Source organism: Arachis ipaensis, chromosome B9 (genome assembly GCF_059453495.1).
Source record: "Arachis ipaensis isolate K30076 ecotype BB chromosome B9, ASM5945349v1, whole genome shotgun sequence".
Lineage (NCBI taxonomy): Eukaryota > Viridiplantae > Streptophyta > Magnoliopsida > Fabales > Fabaceae > Arachis > Arachis ipaensis.
In genome coordinates, this window is record NC_142444.1 from 132,140,468 (window position 1) to 132,160,101 (window position 19,634).

The following is a 19,634-nucleotide window of genomic DNA, read 5'->3' on the forward strand; positions in this document are numbered from 1 at the left end:
GTCCATGTATGCAACATTGGTGACACCAAACTTAGTTTGTGGCACTGTGGTGTAAGAAGATTTGTTCAAAGTGCTAAGAGTGACATGCTATGAGTTGCATTCATGTTCTCTTAGTGTGCCTTGAACACCAAACTTGTTCTTCCCTATATGTTGCATTCAAGGATATGTCAAAGTTAATTTGAATTTCATGAACCTTGCTTTATTAACTACTTTAAAAGCATGTAAAACATGGGTTGCCTCCCATGAAGCGCTTCTTTAGCGTCATTAGCTTGACGTTCTGCCTTTTGTCAGGGTGGCTGGTAGTGCTTCAGATCTTCTCCTCTTGCAGTAAACCTATATCCATTGGCTTCATCAAGGATCTCTACATGTTCTAGGGAGAGAACTTTATTGATGGTGAAAACCTTGGGTAGCTGAGATGGGATGGTGGGGAGATGAGGTGGGATATTTGGGAAGTAAGCTAAGATCACTTTATCCCTTGGAGAGAAATCTTCTGTAGGGATCTTCTTGTTCCTCCATCTCCTTGGTGCCTTCTTCTTTGTTTCTTTTGCTGTTATCCTGCTCTTTGTGGTCTCTTCTCCTAAAGAGATTTTGTTGCTGGTCTCATATAATTCTGGTGGTTTTGGCTCCACTTGAGTTTCCTTTAGCTGTGACACCTTCTGGCTGTTTTGCTTATCAACCAAGGGGATTCCCAGGTGTACATTTTGTGCTTCAGTGCTTGTTTCTTTCACCAGTGCTTTGTTGTGATTTTCCCTTGGTTCCTTATTTTCCTGGTCTGCTTCTTGTGAGGGTTTGAAGACGTTGAATGCGAGTTGTTCATCATGTATCCTCAGTATTAGCTCTCCTCGCTCCACATCTATGAGTGCTCTGGCTGTAGCTAGGAACGGTCTTCCCAATATGATTGGGTGGATGGGACTTTCTTCCATTTTCAATATGACAAAATCTGTGGGGAGAAAATAGTTTCCCACTTTTACCAACACATTTTCAACCACTCCCACTACTTGTTTTTGAGTTTTGTCAACCATCTTGATGACTACATCTGTGGGAATTAGCTCATTGATCTGCAGCTTCTTCATTAGAGATAAAGGCATTAAGTTGATGCTTGCTCCTAGGTCACAGAGTCCCTTATCAATAAGTGTTTCTCCTATGGCACATGGGATGTGAAAACTCCCTGGGTCCTTCCTTTTTGTGGGCAACTCTGTTTGAATGAGAGCACTGCACTCCTTATTCATCACTATTATTTGTCCTCCCTTGAGTGAGCTTTTCCTGGTTAGCAGCTCCTTCATATACTTAATGTATGAGGGCATTTGTTGGAGGGCCTTGATGAATGGTATGTTTACATGGAGAGATACAAATATGTCAAGAAACCTTGAGTATATTCTCTTCTCTACACCACCATTGAGTATTTGGAGAAAGGGTGCATAGAGTCTCAGCAGCTCCTTTTGTGTGATTGTGGTTTCTTGATGATTCTCTTCCTGCTTTCCTGCTGATGTATTTTCAGGTTATTCTAATGGTTTGTTCGGCTCTTCCTCAGTCTCCTTATCACTTATAGTAACCATCTTGCAATCTTCCCATCTGACCTTCTTTGCTTCACCTCTCAGATTTTTCTCTGTGTCACTTGGGAAGCTATCAGTAGGTTTGGGGATCTTCTCAGAAAGGTATCCCACTTGAAACTCCAGCCTCTTAATGGTGTCTCCCTGATTCTTGATATTGGCTCGCACCTCCTCCTTGAACACCTTGTTATCTTGGATTTCCTTACATATGCCTTCAAGTAGAGTCTCAATCCTTGATAGTCTTTCTTCCAATGATGGAGAGTTGAGATTGGAAGGATGAGAAGGGCCATTTTGACTTTGGTATGGATGTTGAAAGGTATTGTTAGGTGGGTGTTGATATGACCTCTGTGTGGAGTGTTGGTGAGCTGCATTGTTGTTGGGGTTGTGGCGTCTCTTATCTTGGCCTTGATCCTGTTGGTTTCCCCACCCAAAGTTTGGGTGGTTCCTCCAACCGGGATTATATATTTTGGAGTATAGGTCATGGTGCTGCCTAGGTGAATTTCCAATATAGTTGACTTGTTCCTGATCACCCTCTGCTTCTTCATTCACTCCTTCTTGAGCTGCTGCTGGGGTGGTGATTGCTGCCACTTGATTCCTCTCCATCTTTTTGGTAAGATCAGCCAACTGCTTGGTAATAAGCTTGTTCTGAGCTAGCAGTGCATCCACATTATTCAGCTCCATCACTCCTCTAGTGTTACCTCTTTCAGAAGCATAGAAGTAGTCATTCTCTGCTACAGTTTCAATGACATCTATGGCTTCTTCAATGGTCTTCTTCTTATTCAGAGATCCCCCGGATGAGTGGTCTACTACCTTCTTTGATTCATACGAAAGACCTTCATAGAAAATGTGCAACTGCACCCATTCATTGAACATATCTGGCGGGCATCTTCTTGTCAGGTCCTTAAACTTCTCCCATGCTTCATATAGAGTCTCACCATCTTGCTGCCTGAAGGTTTGTACCTCAGCTCTCAACCTGTTGATTCGTTGAGGAGGATAGAATCTTGCCAAGAATTTGTTTACCACATCCTCCCAGGTTGCTAAACTCTCCTTTGGAAAGGATTCCAGCCATTTAGATGCTTTGTCATTGAGTGAGAAGGGAAACAGAAATAGTTTATAGGTGTCAGGGTGAACACCATTAGATTTCACAGTATCGCATATCCTCAGGAAGGTGGTTAGATGTTGATTGGGGTCTTCTTGGACACTTCCTCCGAATGAACAATTGTTCTAAACAAGGGTGATGAGCTGTGGCTTTAGTTCAAAGTTGTTGGCATGTATGGTTGGCCTTTGGATGCTACTTCCACAGTTTCCTGGATTTGGGTTGATGTAAGAACCCAGAACTCCTCTCTCTTGTCCAGCCTGATGCGCTGGACCTTCTCTGCCATGGTTGTGAGCCTCTTCTTCATGATGGTTCTCCATATTCTCATCCATGTCTGGTTCAAAGTACTCCTCCTCTTCCTCAGCACCAACTACTCTCTTCCCTCTTGCTTCCCTCCTTAATCTAAAGAAGGTCCTCTCAGGTTCAGAATCAAAGGAAGTTGAAGCCCTGCTTCTTCTACCTGTCATACACCCAATAAGGCACAAGCAAGAAAGATAGATGTAGACAATATTTTCTGCAGAAATGCTGTTTGTGTGAGTGATACAATATATCAAACAGTTAGTAGGTCAGTGAACCAAATATTAAAACAAAATGCAGGTAACACCACTAATGGGTGAAAGGTAAAGGGAAAGAAATAACTAAATCTGAAAGTAAATTACTCAGATAAAACTAAATCAAACAAAAGGAAAATGCTCAATCTAGTTATCCACCAATTTAATCATTGTTGATACAAAATCAATCCCCGGCAATGGTGCCATAAACTTGATGCATGAAAACTTGTCTCTTAACAAATCTCCCTCGGCAAGTATACCAAATTGTCGTCAAGTAAAAACTCACAATAGAGTGAGGTCGAATCCCATAGGGATTGATTGGTCAAGCAACTTTAATTGGAGGAATGTTCTAGTTAAGCTAAGCAGAATTTAGTTTGAGAGTTGCAGCAAATTAAATGGCGGGAAAGTATATAGCAGAAAATGTAAATGCTGGAAATAAAGAGCTGAAAATAGATGACGGAAAATAAATTGTAGAATCTTAAATGGGAATGGGGAAGATGATCATAAAAGTAATCGGCAGAAATTAAAGAGAATGGGTAAGATCAGAAATGGGGAGTTCATTGGGCTTAGGAGATGTTGCATCCTCTGGATCAAGTTCATTTTCATCTCTTCCTCAATCAATGCATTCATTGATCTCCTTGGCAATCTTAAGTGATTGAATTCCAATTCCTTGGTAATTCAATCTCTCAAATCTTGATCAATAGCCAATTTCTTGGTCCAATTTCTCATGAGAAGAGATGAGGTGTGGTCACTGATTATACCACATTTTATTCCAAATCAAAATGTTGGTAGAATTATATGTCACTATATCCATCCAAACCCTAATTTGGTCCAACATGAGAAAGTATTTCTAGCATGATCTCTTCATTCTTCTTCCAAGGTTCCGAAGAGATCCAAGTATGAATAGCTTCTTTTCCAAGATAACTACTCAATTGGATGAAGATTGAAAGCTTTCTAATAAAATCAAGAGAAAAGAAAGAAGAAGAAGAATGGAAACTATTATTGATCCATCAAATTACAACAGAGCTCCCTAACCCAATGAAAGGGGTTTAGTTGTTCATAGCTCTGGGAATGGAAAACAAAGATGGAGAATACATTCTGAAAAGTTAAACTAGAAGTTACAGAGAAAGTAAAATACAGAAAGTAATTCTAATCATCCAAAAAGCTCTTTTCTAGTTCAAAGTTCTCCCTATTTATACTATTCTTCTGATCTTCTAGTTGCTTCTTCAAGTCTTGGATATGGGCCTTTGGATCTTGAGTTGAAGTAGTTATCTTATTCAGTGGGCTCAGCTTTACTTGCAGAAAAAGTGTGCAGTGGGTATGGACTTTAGCTTGGGGCGTTAGTGGCGTTAATGTTAAGTGAAACTGTGGGGTCGAGAACATTAGTGACAATCACCTTTTTCACTAACGCTCCTAACCCAAAAATGGTCCACGTTAACTTCAACGTTAGTGGCACTAACGTGACCACTAACGTTGCTTCTTAGCCCTTCGCAAACTTTACTGGGGTTTACCTTTTCCAATAACGTTGAGAGTACCCCTTTCTCCCTACGCTAGAGTTCACGTTAGTATAGTTAACGTGGCCTTTAACGTAGGCTTGCCAAATCTTCGAGAGTGTTAGTGACACTTACCTTTGTCACTAACGCTTCAAAACGCCCCTACTTCCCACGTTCGAGTTTACGTTAACTAGGTTAACGTGACTTCTAACGTGGTATTCATAGTCATCTCCAACGTTAGTGACAAAGGTGAGTGTCACTAACGTTGGTGATTCCTTGCTCTCTCCACGTTAGAGTCCACGTTAACTAGGTTAACGTGACTCTTAACGTGGCAAATATGAGCTTATTCCAACGTTAGTGACAAAGGTGAGTGTCACTAACGTTGGCATTATCTTCCTCATCCACGTTAGAGTTCACGTTAACTGAGTTAACGTGACTCTTAACGTGGCCAGCTGCCACTTTGGAACATTAGTGGCACTTACTTTTACCACTAACGTTGGAGTTCTACTTCTCTTCCACGTTAGCTTCCACGTTAACATAGTTAACGTGGCAACTAACGTGGGCTATGATGGCTCACGAAGGCGTTAATGGCGATCACTTTTCTCATTAACGTTGCAAGCTAGCCTCCATTCCACGTTAGTAGTCACGTTAGCTAGACTAACGTGGCTACTAACGTGGTTTTTCCTTGCTTCCTTTGTCCTGAAATCAAGTAATAAAGTGCATCAAAGCTCTAATCCAAGTTATGAGACATGCATCATTCAATTTTGTCATTTAATTCATGCATAATTCTCATGAAATCATGTAAAATTCACAATGTTTGCTTGAATCAAGATGTAAGTGATTATTTACCCAAAACTTGCCTATTTCCTAAGAAAGTGTATGAAACTACCCTAAAACCATAAAGAAAAGGTCAGTGAAACTGGCCAAAATGCCCTGGCATCACCTATTCCATTTCCACACCTTGCTAGGAAGCCCAGAAAGCAGATGGAACTAGACCCTAAAATGGTAGAAATATTTAAAAAGGCTGAGGTAACCATTCCACTTTTTGATGTTATTCAGCAGGTACCTAAATATGCTAAGTTTCTAAAAGATTTGTGCATGCATAAAGATAAATTACAGGATTTAGAAACTATTCCTCTAGGTAGCTCCATTTCTGCTTTAGTGGGTGATATACCTGAAAAATATTGTGACCCAGGTCCATGCATGGTTACTATCACTATAGATAGTGTGAAATTTTTTAACTGCATGTGTGATTTAGGAGCGTGTGTTAGTATAATGTCATTATCTGTATATGATGCTTTGAGGCTCCCTCCCTTAAAAAGGTCGGTAGCACGTTTTGTTTTGGCAGATAAAAGCATTATCTCTGTGGTTGAAATTGCTGAGCACGTGCTGGTGATCATTAAGGGGCTCACATTTCCTATTGACTTCTATATTTTGGAGATGCCCCCTAATGACTCAGGAAGACCATCATCCATCCTGCTTGGAAGACCATTTCTGAAGACTTCAAAGTTCAAGTTGGATGCATTCTCAAGAACTTACTCCTTTGAGGTAGATGGTAGAGCAGTGAGCTTCAACTTGGATGAAGCCAAAAAGAACCCCCTGGAAGATCATTCCATCTTCCAGTGCGACATCATTAATGAGACAGTAGCTACAGTTCACCAAGAAAAAGTAGAAGAGATGCACATGGAGCAAGATCCAAGTGTAGGGAAACCCTCTGAACACAATAAGGACACTTTGCCATCATCACTAGCTCCAGATGATCCAGTGCCTAGCCATGAGCAGAAACTGGAGTTGAAGCCCCTTCCACCCCACCTCAAGTATGCTTACCTTGAGGATAATCAGAAGCTCCCAGTTATCATTGCAAGGGAACTCACTTCCCAACAGGAGGAGCAGTTGCTTAGTGTGCTGAGAAGACACAAGAAAGTAATTGGGTGGAGTTTGTCAGATATAGTAGGCGTCAGCCCTCAAGTTTGTGAGCACAGGATATTTTTAGAAGAAGGAGCAAGGCCTGTCCGTCAACCTCAAAGGCGGTTGAATCCTACCATCTTAGAAGTTGTCAAGAAGGAAGTGACCAGACTGCTGGAAGCTGATATTATCTATCCCATCTCAGATAGCGAATGGGTCAGTCCAGTACAAGTGGTGCCCAAGAAGTCTGGAGTCACAACAGTGAAGAATGAGCATGGAGAGCTCCTGACAACTAGAGTGCAGAATTCATGGAGAGTTTGCATTGATTACAGGCGCCTCAACCAAGCTACTCGCAAGGATTATTACCCCTTGCCATTTATTGATCAGATGCTTGATCGCCTGTCAAGTAAATCACATTACTGCTTTTTAGATGGTTATACAGGCTATTTTCAAATTTATATAGCTCCTAAAGATCAGGAGAAGACTAATTTTACATGTCCCTTTGGAATGTATGCATACAAGATGATGCCTTTTGGCTTGTGTAATGCACTGGCTACTTTCCAAAGGTGCATGATGAGAATTTTCTTTGATCTTATTGAGAGCTGTATGGAAGTTTTCATGGATGATTTTAGCGTATATGGTGATTCATTTAACCTTTACTTGGATAGTTTAGCTAGAGTATTAGACAGGTGTGTTAGTTCAAACCTTGTATTGAATTTTGAAAAGTGTCATTTTATGGTTAAACAGTGTATTGTTCTAGGACATGTTGTTTCTAATACTGGTATTTCTGTAGATCCAGCAAAGGTCGATGTGATTTCTAGTTTATCTTACCCCTCTTCCGTAAGGGAAGTCCATTCGTTCCTTGGTCATACAGGTTTCTACCGGAGATTTATCAAGGACTTCAGTAAGGTAGCATTACCTTTATCCAGACTACTGCAGAAGGATGTTGAGTTCGAGCTGAATGCGGACTGCAAGGAGGTGTTTGATAAGCTAAAGCTTGCCTTGACTCAAGCTCTGATTGTGAGAGGACCCGACTGGAACCAACCTTTTAAGATTATGTGTGATGCCTCCAACCATGCAGTAGGAGCAGCGCTAGCTCAGTACAAAGGTAAGGATCCTTTCGTAATTGCTTATGCTTCTAAGACCTTAGACGCTGCTCAGTCTAATTACACTACCACTGAAAAAGAGCTTCTGGCTATTGTTTTTACTATGGATAAATTCCGAGCCTATTTACTTGGTACCAAGGTGGTAGTGTACTCAGACCATGCAGCTCTAAATTATTTATTAGCTAAAAAAGAGTCCAAACCAAGGCTAATACGTTGGATATTGTTGCTGCAAGAATTTGATTTAGAAATTAAGGATAGGAGTGGTTCCCAGAATTTAGTGACAGACCACTTGAGTCGCTTTGAGCACATTAAGGATGACTCCACTCCTATCAATGATGCTTTTCCATTAGATAGCTTGCACGCAATATCTGAAGTAGTTCCTTGGTATGCTCCTATAGCTAATTATTTAGTCAGTCATACCTTCCCTCCCAATTTTACCAAGCATCAAAGGGACAAGCTGAAAAGCGAGTCCAAATTTTATATATGGGATGACCCATATTTATGGAGGTATGGTGCTGACCAGATAATTAGAAGGTGTGTGCCTCAATCAGAATTCCAGTCCATTTTAGAGGCCTGCCACTCCTCTGAGAGTGGTGGACATTTTAGCCCTCAAAGAACAGCTAGAAAAATTTTAGACTGTGGATTCTGGTGGCCCACTCTTTTTAAAGATGCTACTGCCTTCTGTAAATCTTGTTTTCCATGCCAAAGGTTTGGTAATATATCCAAGAGGGATGAGATGCCCCAACAGCTTATGCTATTCTGTGAAATTTTTTATGTCTGGGGCATTGACTTCATGGGTCCATTCCCAAACTCTGGTGGTTTCTTATATATACTATTAGCTGTAGATTATGTTTCTAAATGGCCGGTACTGATGATGCTAACACTGTTGTCTCCTTTGTTAGAAACCATATTATCTGTCGCTTTGGATCACCACGAGCAATCGTGAGTGATCAAGGCACTCACTTTTGTAACAGGAGATTAGCAAGTCTACTGAAGAAGCATGGGATTGTTCACAAAGTAGCAACAACCTACCATCCTTTGACCAATGGGCAAGCCGAGGTGTCTAACAGAGAGATCAAGCGCATTCTGAAGAAGATAGTCAAGCCTCATAGGAAGGACTGGGGCACCAGACTCATTGATGCGCTCTGGGCGTATCGAACAGCGTACAAAGCACCCATCGGGATGAGTCCCTTCTACTTAGTGTACGAAAAGGCTTGTCACCTCCCAGTGGAGGTAGAACACAAGGCTTTCTGGGCTGTAAAGGAATACAACATGGGATTTGTGAAAGCTGGTACTGAAAGGAAGCTGCAACTGGCAGAACTAGAGACCCTTCGACTCGAGGCATATGACAACTCTAGACTATATAAGGAGAAGGTGAAGGCTGTGCATGACAAGCATATCAAAAGAAGAGAGTTTAGACCTGGAGAGCTGGTTCTTCTTTACAACTCCAGGCTGCGGCTCATGCCAGGAAAGCTGAGATCCAGATGGGAAGGCCCCTATAGAGTAGAGAAGACAGAGCCATACGGAGTCTTCCATCTGAGTCATCCTTCAAGTTCCATCTGAGTCTTCCATCTATCATGGTGAGAAGATGAAGGACAATAAGGAGCTAGAGGTCTTCCTCTTGGAAGATCCACCAACAGAAGTAGATTGAGCTTGTGAACCGTCCAACTTAAGGACGTAAAAGCAAAGTGCTTGGGTGGGAGACAACCCACCATGGTATGATTGTTCTGTTTTCATTCCTAGTTTAATTTTCTTTTGTTTTTCCATAGTGTTCATTCATAATTTTTGCATATTCATCTGCATGCTGCATCTTGCATTCTGCATAAAAAAAAAAGCACACGACGCGCAAGCGTCGCTGACGCGTACGCGTCATATGTGTGTGTAAAAAATAAAATTTAACAGAGAGTTGGGCAGGAGTAGTGCTGGTGGTGTGCCTGGCACACAAGCAAGTCCACGCGTATGCATCCCTCACGCATACGCATCGCTTGCGTTTTCACCAGTCCACGCGTACGCGTCCCCCACGCGTACGCGTGACCCTGTAAATCGGCGAAAATGGGTGTATGGCCAGAGAGTTATGATGGTGTGGGGTCGGAACTGTGCTGGGAGCACAAGCCCTATCACACGTACGTGTCCCTGATGTGTACGCGTCGTTTTCTCACCAAGGCCATCCACGCGTGCACGTCCCTGACGCGCACGCGTCGTATACAATGTTGGCACATGTGCGTATCAAACAGAGAGTTGTACGCGCGGGAGGCTGCCTTCACGCCAATCGCACAACCCATATCATGCGTACGCATCCCCGACGCGTATGCGTTGTCTGAAAATAGCACAATTCATGCGTACGCGTGATGCACGCGTACGCGTCGCATGCGACGCACAATTTATCCACTTCAGTGCCTGATTTCAAATCTTCCCCCCCCCAATCCTAATTCTTTTCAATCCTAATTATTTCTTCCTTCTTTCTTTCTTCTTCTTTATTCTTTCTTATTTTCTACTACTTTCTTCCCTCCTTTTTCATCTTCTTCATCAAGGTTCTTTTCTTCCTCCCATCTACTCTTTCATTATTGCATTTATTTAGGTTTCTTTCTTCTCTATCTTTCTTTTAGCTTACTTATTTATGGTTTCTTTTTCTTTTCTTTTTCATGCATTCTTATGTTGGTATTGGAGTTTTATTTGGATATAATCTTATTATCCTAAAGCTTGTGGTTATTATATGGAATGATTTGACAATTGATACTTTAATTTGGCTCTCATATACATTTGGATTATATTATTTTCATTCATATTCTATCTTGCTCACCAAGTGTTTGTGAAAAATCCGTTATGGCATCTTGAACTCTATTTTGTTCTACTCTTTTACTTGAATGCCTCTTTTTCACAACCCTTGCACTCCACATGTATTTGGGATTATCATTCACAATTATCATCAGACAAATACTCTCTATATTGGCACATTTAATTTTTTATGCTTTAGTTATGCTTCTCATGCCTATTCCTTGCATGCTTTCACCTCTTGCATCTATTTATTAATTATGAATTGCCTTATTGCTCTTAATTGATGTCTTACCTACATGTTGTAGCTACCATGTATTTGAGCTAACATCTTTCCTTTGGCATTCATTATCACTTGGAATTTTCTCCCTTCCGGTTTTGGTTATCTATATTTCACATTCCTCATTTTTCTTCTTCCTTAGGCATGGGTACCAAGAAAGTAAAGAGAAGGCCACTGACAAGCCACTGGCTAGGAGAGGAACCAAGAGAACACTGTCAAACGCACTTCCACCTACCAGTGTCAAGCTGCCAACAAAGCAGGTGAAGAGGATCATTAAAGTTGATGAATCAGAGAAAGCCTTTCCCGCCCGAGACTCCACACGGTTTGCTAACCGTTATTGCGAATAGATGTTCCCCATCCTAGCTGAGAGGAACTACAACAATGAGCATCTACTCATTGTTCCAACACACTTTGTTGATTTTGTGGAGCCCCGAATTGAGAGGAGATAGTGAGGATTTTTGAGGCGGTAGCCGCGAGAGGCCAACTTATTATGGGTAGTTGAATTCTACTCAAACTTCTACTTGCCCACTCTGCAGACTGTCTTCGTCCGTCAACAACCGGTCCCTGTCTCCGAGAGTGCCATACAGAGAGCACTAGACCTTCCACCTAGTCCTGAGGGATGGGATGCATATCAAGAAGCATCTCGTAAGTGTCAGATGTATCAGTTCGACTGGGATAGCGTACTTGGAGTTATAGCCCAACCTGGCAGCAAATGGATCTACGAGCAGCATCGTTCAAAACCCAAGAGCATCTTAGCCCAGTCACTCACCCTGGAGGCTCGCGTGTGGGCACAAATTATGTCCCACTATGTTTTTTCGAGCACTCACGAGTCGACCTTCACAGCAGACATAGCTGTCCTCATCTGGTGCATCCTGACAGAGCAACCACTCAACCTGCCCTGACACATCCGGCAAGCCATATGACACGTACAGATAGCGGGTAATCTGCCTTTCCCCGCCTTGGTCTCAGATTTAGTCTTTGCAGCAGGTGTATCCTCTCGGGCAGGCGACACGAAGGTCATGATCCCTAGGGCCGACCAGTATGTCCCGAATGGGAAGTATATCAGGCCACCAGTTCCCTCTGCGAGCCGGCCTGCAGGCCCATCTTTGGATACTCCTCCTACTTCTACTCCACCATCATCCACACCACAAGCACCATCGATCCATCAGATGTTCCTACAGATCCTTGAGAGGTTCGACCGGCAAGACCGGCAAATGGAGCAAATGGAGCGCTGTAACAAGCGCAGATACAACTATCTGAAGGCACTCATAGCTGGTACTCACCCACCTCCAGAATAGAAGGACACCCTAGACTCCCCTTCCTCCAGTAGCACAGGAAGCCAAGGCGAACCAGACACTGGAGGCAATGCTTCCAGCCTTCCCTTGCTCCTTACTGATGGCACGGAGGACCGTGCCAAACCTTAAGTGTGGGGATGTCAGTCTTTGACTTCCGGAGGTAAGCTCTTTCTCTCTCTTAACACCAACATTTGACTTTTTCCTTTGTTAGATAGGATAGATTGCATGTTAATAATTGTCTGCATGTATGTTTTGCTTGGTTAAAGTAATGAGTTTCCTTTTAAGACCCTTTTTATAGCATTTCACTAATTTAAATTGATAATTTGTGTTAAACTTATTTGAAGACTGTAAATTGGAACATGAATTATAGCTAAGAACACACAAACCTGTGAGATTTGAGCTTAATCACATGGTTACACTATTTAACCATAACATTCCATTCTTGTATGTTTTCTTCTCTATGATTGCAATCTATATTTTGTTCCATTCTATATGTCCATTGTTTAGTGTATTTACATGCTTGCATATGATTGAGGCAATCATTTGTTATTAGCTCACTTATCCCAAATAGCCTACCCTTTCAATTACCTTTGTTTGCCACTTTGAGCCTTTTAATCCCCTTTTGTTCTATATTTTACTACATCACTAGCCTTAAGCGGAAACATAATTAATTACCCCAAATTGAATCTTTGGTTATCTTAAGATAGAGATTGTGTATCAATTAAGTGTGGGGAACTGTGGGAACTTGGATTGATAAGAAAGTGTTGAATTCTATTGACAAGATATTGGGAATTTGGGTACCTACTCATGTGAGACCAAAAAATGTAAAACTCATGTGCATTGATATGTTATGTTTGCTTTTATGATTTAAAAAAAAAACCAAAAATATTCAAACAAATAAATAAATAGATAAATAAATAAGGGGACAAAATTACCCCAGTGTTAAGTTTAATAAAAGATCAATGCATATGTAGTGAAATTAAAAGGAAAACTTGGATACATGACTATGTGATGCAAAAGTGAGAATTATGGGTAGCTAGGCATGAATTTAGAGTTACATAGAGTGTGTGCGTTAGGTGAGAGCTTAGGTTAATCAAAGATTCATATTATAGCTCACTTGGCCATACATATATCCTCACCCTTACCTTAGTCCCATTACAACCTTGAAAAGACCTCATGATGTTTGCATTGGTGTACTAAATTTTTGTTGATTGGTTAGATGAAGAACAAAGTCTAGAGAGCATGACTAGAGAAAAGTAGAGTGATTAACCCTAGACACTTGATAGATTAGAGTGCATATACACTACCAGTGAGGGTTCAATGCTTGACTCTATATTCCCTGCTTTCATGAGCTATCTTCTTACAAGTTTACTTGTCTTTTATTGTATGATTTGAATTAGTGGAATCTGGTTTATGCTTGCTTGAAGGAACTTATTTACTTTTGACCAAGTAGACAAAATCATCTTAGCATATAGTTGCATTCATAGGTTGCATCTCATGAGTCTTACTTTCCCCCATTCATTCTTTATATCTCCTTGAGCTTAGCATGAGGACATGCTAATGTTTAAGTGTGGGGAGATTGATAAACCACTATTTTATGGTTTATCTTGTGCTCAATTGAGTGATTTTTATCAAGTCTTTGAACACTTATTCATACTATTTGCATGATTTTACAATTCCTTTCCAATTTTGTTATATGATTGAAAACTTGCTTCCTAAGCCTTTAAATTATGTATTTTTAATTCCCCTTTATACCATTCGATGCCGTGATCTGTGCGTTAAGTGTTTTTAGGCTTTATAGGGCAGGAATGGCTTAAAAAATGGAGAGGAAGCTTGCAAAAATGGAAGGAGCACAAGAAATAAAGGAGATGACCAGTGAGGAGCGAGGTGCACGCATGACTCACGCGTGCGCGTGAATCAGAGTTCGCACAGCGACGCGTGCGCGTGCCTGACGCGTATGCTAGATACGCGAAAGTGACTAGCGACGTGTACGCGTGACTAACGCGTACGCGTGACAAGCACGACCTGCAGAAATCGCAAAAAATGCTGGGGGAGAATTTGGGCCAAGTTTGGACCCAGTTTCCAGCCCAGAAACACAGACTAGAGCCAGGGGACAAGCAGAGACTCAACACACATTCTCATTCGCATAGTTTTTAGTTTTTAGATTGGAATCTTGGAGAGAAATCACTCTTCCTAAGCAGAGACTCTAGGTTATCTACACACTCATAGTTTTTATAGTTTTATGCTTTTGCTTTGGATATTGAGAAAAATCACTACCTCTAATGAAGTTGCTATTATTCTAGTTTGTTTTCTTATTCCTTTACTCTTTTGATTACTTATTAACCCTGTTCAGATACGTATGTTGCATTTTCAGATTTATTAATGCAAAGAACTATTTTTACTTTTAATTAATTATCAGTTCCTATTTTATTTAATTTATCATGTCTTCTTATATTTCTGTGAACGTTATATTCATGTCAATGGAGTAGACTTCCAACTTGACTTGGGGTTGATTAAAAGGAGCTTGAGTTGGAATGCTCAAGTGATTAGTTAAATTGGAAGTTGTTGGCTAATTCTTTATTTACTAACGCTAATCCTTCCATAAGGAGAGGATTAGGACTTGCGAATAAGAGTTAGCTCAATCACTTGACTTTCCTTTATTTAGTAAGGGTTAACTAAGTGAAAACAACAACCTCTTGATACTACACTTGAGAGAATTCCAACAAGGATAGAACTTCCAATTAATCATTCCCCCGGTCAAGGCTTTTCAATCGATTATATAGATTCTCTTGTTAATTTTCATTGCCTTAATTTACAATTATTTATTTTTCCGTTCTCCAACTCTTAAAATTCCTCGGAAAACTCCTGATTAATAAAATAGCACCCTTTTGTCAACTCGTTGGAAGATGACCTGGGATTCCTACTCCCAGTATTTTTATTCTAAATTTGTGACAACCTTTCTAAATTGATAAGCGGATTTTCTGTTGATTAAGAACTGTACTTGCAACGCTGTTCTTATCATAATTTCTTAATTGGCTAATTTCCGCCTCCATCACTTATATTTGTTTCATTAAGTATTTTTGTTAATTTTTCCATAAGCATATTTTCCTTTTGTTCTAAGTATTCTAAAAAAAAGAAAAAAAAGAGAGCATCCCACGCGTAAGCGTCATCGACGCACACGCGTCATAAGGGATGCTAGCACTCTCCGATACATTTTCCCGAGAGTTGTGCTAAAACTATGCGGGTGCGGTGCCTGGCACACAACCCACCCCACGTGTACGCGTCATCAGCAATTTTTGCATCTCACGCATGTACGTGAGCGACGCGCACGCGTCGTATGTCATTTCGGCGCACTGTGGTACAAAAACCCGAGAGTTGTGCAGGTGCTATGCTGGAATCGTGCGTCTGGCACGACGAGTGGTCACGCGTACATGTGACCGACGCTAACGCGTCACTGAGATTTCTGCTTACCCAAGTGTATGCGTGGACGATGTGCACGCGTCACAGGGCGAATCCAATTGAATCAACACGCCGCCCAGACCCCCCTTCTTTTTTAATCCCTCTTTTCTTTTTCTAATCCTACTTCTTCTTTCTTCTTTCTTTCTTTTTACTTCTTCCTTCTTTCTTTCTCCCCTCCACCACCACCGTCGGACCACCACCTCCGGCAGCCACAATTTTCTTTCCTTTTCTTTCTCTCTTCCTACCCCTCTTCTCTCATTCTTACTCCCATTTATTTCCCCCTTTCCATCTTCTTTCAAGGTTTCTTTTCTTACTTTCTTCTACGCTTTAATTATTCTTTTGTTTTTTCCATTCAAATATTTTAATTATTTTCAATTGTATTTTAATTTTGTTATTTGTAATTTCTTTTTATTTCTTTTTTCTTCTTGCATTTTTATTTTGGTGTTGAAATTTTATTTGGTGGATTATTTTGATAATTCTTCGCTTGTTCGTGTTATGAGGTGTACTTTGACAATTAACATTCTATTTTAGGGTCTACTATACTCTTAGATTGACTACCTTACTTTTTTATTTTTACTGGCATGCTTTTATCCCTCTTGTATTTAGTGTTAGTGATATGCCTTCATGCTTTTATTGATGTCTTACACGCATGTTGTAGCTACCATGTATTTAAGATACTTTGTTTCTCTTTGGCATACATTATCACTTGCTTTTTTTTGCTTCCGGTGTTTATTTTTCTAAGTTTAATATTCCTTATTTTTCTCCCTTTTAAGGATGCCCATCAAGAGAGGAAAAGAGAAGGCTTCTAACAAGACACCGGTGAAGAAGGAAACTAAAAGAGCACCGGCTAAGGCGCAACCACCCTCAACAGTTAAGCCACATACTAAGCGGGTAAAGAGGACTATTAGAGTTGATGAAGCAGAGAAGGAATTTTCTGCTCGGGACTCCGCATGATTCACTAACCGCTATTGTGAGCGGATGTTCCCCATCTTAGTAGAGAGGAACTACTACAATGAGCACCTCCTCATTCTTCCAGAGCACTTTGTTGAATTTGTGGTGCCCCACATTGAAAGGAGACAGTGGGGTTTCTTAAAGAGGCAGCCGCGAGAAGTTAATCTCTCTTGGGTAGTTGAATTCTATGAAGACTATCACTCGCCTACCCTTCAGTCAGTCTTTGTGCGCCAAAAGCAAGTCCTTATCTCAAAAGCTGCTATTCAGAAAGCACTCGATCTTTTACCTAGTCTAGATGGGATGGATGCCTATTGATGCACCACTATTTCGTGGTACATTTTGTACTTAATTGAGTAGATTTTATCTACTAAACTCACACTTATTCATATAATTCACATGTTTTACATTTTCCTTCCTAACTTTGTGCTATGATTGAAAACATGCTTCTTTGGGGGGAGGTATCTCCAGTGGCAGCCTTGCCACTGTATGCTTCACTCTCTTGGGCTCCTCTTTGATGATCTCCACCTCTTGACAAGCTTCTACAACATTAACCTCTTCCTCTAGTTCAATGGGAGAGGGTTCAATTGTAGGCAGAAACTCATTAATTATTGAACCGATCTCATGATCAACCTCCTCAAAGTCTTCAACCATGATATGCCTTAGAGGTTTGATGAGCGGATAATTTATACGCTTTTTGGCATTGTTTTTAGTATGTTTTTAGTATATTTTAATTATTTTTTATTATATTTTTATTATTTTTTAATTAAAATTCACTTTTCTGGACTTTACTATGAGTTTGTGTGTTTTTCTGTGATTTCAGGTATTTTCTGGCTGAAATTGAGGGACCTGAGCAAAAATTTGATTCAGAGGCTGAAAAAGGACCACAGATGCTGTTGGATTCTGACCTTCCTGCACTCAAAATAGATTTTCTGGAGCTACAGAAGCCCAATTAGTGCGCTCTCAATTGAGTTGGAAAGTAGACATCCTGGGCTTTCCAGAAATATATAATAGTCCATACTTTGCCCGAGATTTGATGGCCTAAACAGGCGTTCCAATTAAGCTCAAGAATTCTGGCATTTAACTCAAAAACTGGCACAAAAGCTGGAGTTAAACGCCCAAACTGGCACAAAAGTTGGCGTTTAACTCCAAGAAAAGTCTCTACACATGGAAGCTTTAATGCTCAGCCCAAGCACACACCAAGTGGGCCCGGAAGAAGATTTCTGCATTAATTACTTATTTCTGTAACCCTAGGCTACTAGTTTTCTATAAATAGGACCTTTTGCTATTGTATTTTCAGACTTTGATAGACCTTTTCACGTTTGGGGGCTGGCCTCACGGCCATGCCTAGACTCTTTTCTTCTTATGTATTTTCAACGGTGGAGTTTCTACACACCATAGATTAAGGTGTGGAGCTCTACTGTTCTTCATGAATTAATACAAGTACTATTATTTTTCTATTCAACTCAAGTCTATTTCTTCTCCAAGATATTCATTCGCACCCAAGAACATGATGAAGTGATGATTATGTGACACTCATCACTAATCTCACCTATGAACGCGTGACTGACAACCACTTCCGTTCTACATGCAAAGAAGCTTGAATGTGTATCTCTTGGGTTTCTAATCTAAGATTGGAACCTTCGTGGTATAGGCTAGAATTATTGGCGGCCATTCCTGAGATCCGGAACGTCTAAACCTTGTCTGTGGTATTCTGAGTAGGATCTGGGAAGGGATGACTGTGACGAGCTTCAAACTCGCGATTGTTGGGCGTGTGACAGACGCAAAAGGATCAATGGATCCTATTCCAACATGATCGAGAACCGACAGATGATTAGCCGTGCGGTGACAGCGCATTTGGAACGTTTTCACTGAGAGGACAGGAAGTAGCCATTGACAACGGTGATGCCCAACATAAAGCTTGCCATGGAAAGGAGTATGAATGATTGGAAGAAGGCAATAAGAAAGCAGAGGTTCAGGAGGAACAAAGCATCTTCATACGCTTATCTGAAATTCCAACCAAAGAATTACATAAGTATCTCTATCTTTATTTTATGTTTTATTCACCTTTTAATTATCAATTCTCCATCACCATCTGAATTCGCCTGACTGAGATTTACAAGGTGACCATAGCTTGCTTCAAGCCGACAGTCTTCGTGGGATCGACTCTTTCTCACGTAAGGTTTATTACTTGGACGACCCAGTGCACTTGCTGGTTAGTTGTGTGGAATTGTGACAAAGTGTGATTCACGTTTAAGAGCTCCAACTCCTTTAGCACCATTGTTGATGATCACAATTTCGCATACCAAGTTTTTGGCGCCGTTGCCGGAGATTGTTCGAGTTTGGACAACTGACGGTTCATTTTGTTGCTTAGATTAGGTACTTTTCTTTTTATTTTTCAGAATTTTTAAGAATGAATTCTAGAGTTTCAAGGAGATGCTCTTATCATCACAAAAGCTGATTGATTCTCATCAATTTAGCTGCTGAATGTAATGTCCTGCTGAAGCTTGGCCAAACATGTCTAATCTTTTTAGACTGAAGCTTTAGACTAACATTGCATGATTCCTGGAATTCTTATTAAAAGTTTTGAATCCCTTTATTTTCTTTTCCATATAAGTTTCGAAAATCACAAAAAAATTGATAAAATCATAAAAATCAAAAATATTTTATGTTTCTTGTTTGAGTCTAGTATCATTTTTAAGTTTGTTGTCAATTGCATTCTTCCTGCATTTTTCGAAAACATGCAATATGTTCTTCATTAATCTTCAAGTTGTTCTTGATGATTTCCTTGCTCTGATCTTTAAATTCTCTTGTTTTGTGTGTTTCGTTGTTTCTCATATGCATTCTCAATTTGTTAGTGTCTCCTATATGAAAATTTTTAAGTTTGGTGTCCTGCATGAATTGTTTATTTGATCTTAGTTGCAATTTTTATTGTTTCTCATCATTAAAAATTCAAAAATATTTTCAAAATTATGTCTTTTCAAGTCAATAATACAGAGAATTGAAGATTCAGAACATTCAGCAGAGGAATCAAACAGAAAAAGCTGGGCGTTCAAAACACCCAGTGAAGAAGGAAAACTGGCGTTTAAACGCCAGCCAGGGTACCTGGCTGGGCGTTTAACGCCAGGATGACACTAGAGGGAAGATTTTGTTTTTAATTCAAAATTTTTTCAAATCTT

General features: G+C 40.4%; 1 non-coding gene across 1 annotated transcript; it reads left to right on the top strand.

Annotated features, from left to right (window-relative positions):
• The first annotated feature begins 2,418 nt into the window (after window positions 1-2,418).
• On the top strand, window positions 2,419-2,525 carry LOC148546361 (small nucleolar RNA R71). The gene has a single exon (XR_015901494.1). It is a non-coding gene; the product is annotated as a small nucleolar RNA R71 (small nucleolar RNA).
• Window positions 2,526-19,634: the final 17,109 nt, after the last annotated feature.